Source organism: Staurois parvus, unplaced genomic scaffold (genome assembly GCF_062004578.1).
Source record: "Staurois parvus isolate SC_StPar_1 unplaced genomic scaffold, SC_StPar_1.0 ptg000530l, whole genome shotgun sequence".
NCBI classification, from domain to species: Eukaryota; Metazoa; Chordata; class Amphibia; order Anura; family Ranidae; genus Staurois; species Staurois parvus.
The window spans coordinates 1,915,764-1,918,595 of record NW_028318326.1 but is presented as its reverse complement, the minus strand read 5'-3'; positions in this window follow the sequence as shown (position 1 = coordinate 1,918,595).

Genomic DNA, 2,832 nt, shown 5'->3' with positions numbered 1-2,832 from the left:
CCATTTTTTGTGGACACTATAATTTTCACACAAGCCAATTAATATACACTTACTGGTAGACATGCAGCAGCATACATCTTGGCCTAAATATATGAAGAATTTTGTTTTTTATATTTTTATGGGATATGTTTTATAGCAAAAAGTAAAAAATATTACTAATAGTAAAAGTAATAGTGAAAAAAACTGTGGTGATCAAATACCACCAAAAGAAAGCTCTATTTATGTAAAAAAAAATTATATAAATGTCATTTGTGTACAATGTTGCATGACCGCACAATTAGCACAGCTTTGTATGGCAAAAAATGGCCTGGTCATTAAGTGGGGTAAATCTTCCAGAGGGCAAGTGGTTAAAGTAGCACAAAACCTAGAATTAGAGGTATAGAGTGCTCACAGAACAGCGACATGAGGAGCTTGGCTTTTAAGGAAAACATTCAGCCAGCACAAATGATCATATAGATGAAGGGGTCCCACCAATAACAGTTTCAGTTATTTTATAGATTCAGTAGAAATTATTGATGGTAGGTCCTACTGAAAGCTGGTTGAAATGACCTGAAAACTGCAACTAGCATTAGTGTTAGGCTAAACCCCGACCCATTACCCCCAAACCAAAAAAATCAAGTCTGGGTGCAGCTGCCTGCAGTATATTGTGCTGGTTTCAGTGGATAATAGGATCCCTATGTATGTCAAATGCTTCACCATTTACTGCTGTGTTGCTTGTAAGAAGACAAGAAGGGAGTAACCTGTTAAACCAAGGAACTTTTGAATTGGTTCCATTCCACTCCAGACCCAGAATCCATCCACAATGGGTACAGATATATACGATTTACATAGCAATCTCTTTCTGGCCAAAGACTTATATGAATGGGATATTACACTCTAATGAACTCTACAGAATATGTTTGCATTATATTAAAGGAAAAACCCTCAATATAAATTTTTGCAATTTTTCCAATTTTTTGTATTTTAGTTGTGTACTATTTTGCTGAGTTTTCATTCACTGTTGTGTAAATGTGCAAGATAGAGTTAGGCTCTCAAAAGTTTGTATATGCACATGTATGTTCTGTGTGCTCTTCTAAGGAGAACTTTCTAGGATCTGGTGGTGGTGGACACATCTAAGCTTTTAAGAGCACTACCTTCTTCACATTCTTCGAGAAAGCAAGGTTTATTTGTAGCAAAGCAATCTGTTTACATTGACCTTCAGCCATCATTCCAAATAATGAACCTAAATGCCATTAATGAACATTTTTTGTTTTCACTAATCTTGAATCCTAGTGGGATCAGGATCGCATTGGACCTCATCCCTGTCTGTAGTACCTGTCAGAAAAATCAGACTCCTTTGGTCTTATAATTTTGTGTGTACTTTTGTGCTGTATTGATTTTGTATTTCAATTAAACATGCTTTGAATATTACCTGCTTTGTGATTCTGCTGCTTTTCTTTTAAGACAGTCATAATTTATGACCATATAACACTTTGGGGCAGTCAGTCACAACAATGAAACATGACTGACTGCAAATTCACATACTGCATGTGGTTGTACCTGGCTTTCTGCCACAAGGGCTACAACTCTATTCCTGCACCTTCCATGCAGCCTTCTTCGTTTGCTCCAGTTCACGAGCCCATCTGAACTGAAACTGTGTCCAAAAATCAAGAGTCATATTCTTTCACACATTTCATTGATGCTTGCAAAATATAAAAATACATATAAATTCACACATTAATTCTTTAAAATATATAATATATTTTTAAACAAGTTAATTATTGGCTATACAGTACATTTTTATATCTGCTGCAATGTGCATGTACGCATTGACACCTTCTGATATCCTGGAATGGAGAATACGTGTTGATCCTAAATAGTTAGCACTTCCGCCTGGCAGTACTAGGGTCATTGGTTCAAATCCCAGCCACGTCACCACCTGCCTGGAGTTTGCATGTTCTCCCTGTGACTGCGTGGGTTTCCTCCGGGTACTCTGGTTTCCTCCCACACTCCAACGACATGCTGGTAGGTTAATTGGATCCTGTCTAAATTGGCCCTAGTATGTGTATGTATGAATGTGAGTTAGGGACCTTAGATTGTACACCCCTTAAGGGTTAGGGACTGATGTAAATGTACATTATATATGTAAAGCGCTGCGTAAATTGACAGCGCTATATAAGTACCTGAAATAAATAAATAAATCATGCCAAAAATACAGTAAGTACCTAACTGCCTCTAGTAGGCTTACTGGTCAAAGCTGATATTTGCTGTTAAAGTTCATTGCTTCCCCTTTTTTTTCAGCTTTGCTAGTTAAAGATTTTGCTAACAAATACATCATATTTTACAGCAATCATATTTATTAAAATGTCTGTTTTTCTGCAGTTGCAGCACTTAGAAAAAGATAAAACGCAAGAGCATATGCTTGTATTGCAGAGATGTACTAAATATGTTTTTTTTTACATTTTGACCAGATATATATTTTATTTTTGTCTAAATATACACTTTAAATGCAATAGAGAAAAAGCAGCTGCCTTGCCCTGCCAGACAGGGCTAAGTTGTGTATCAGAGCTGTGCAAATATCTACACTGGAACGACAGAAACATAAATCTATTGGCAAGTAAAACAGCTACCATATTTGTTTTTCATCTGTGTATTTCTTCGTTTGGCTGTGGTCCAACCAAATTGGGGTCACCATTCCTGGATAAGCAGCCTGGCAGGGGTAAATCAGAAGTGGTTCAGGAGAATCATACATTTTTGGCACTTAAAACAGTTGACATATACTGTATGTTTTTAATATTTTGGCTGTTTAGCTAGAACATAACATTTGCATAATTATTTCCATTGAAAAAACAA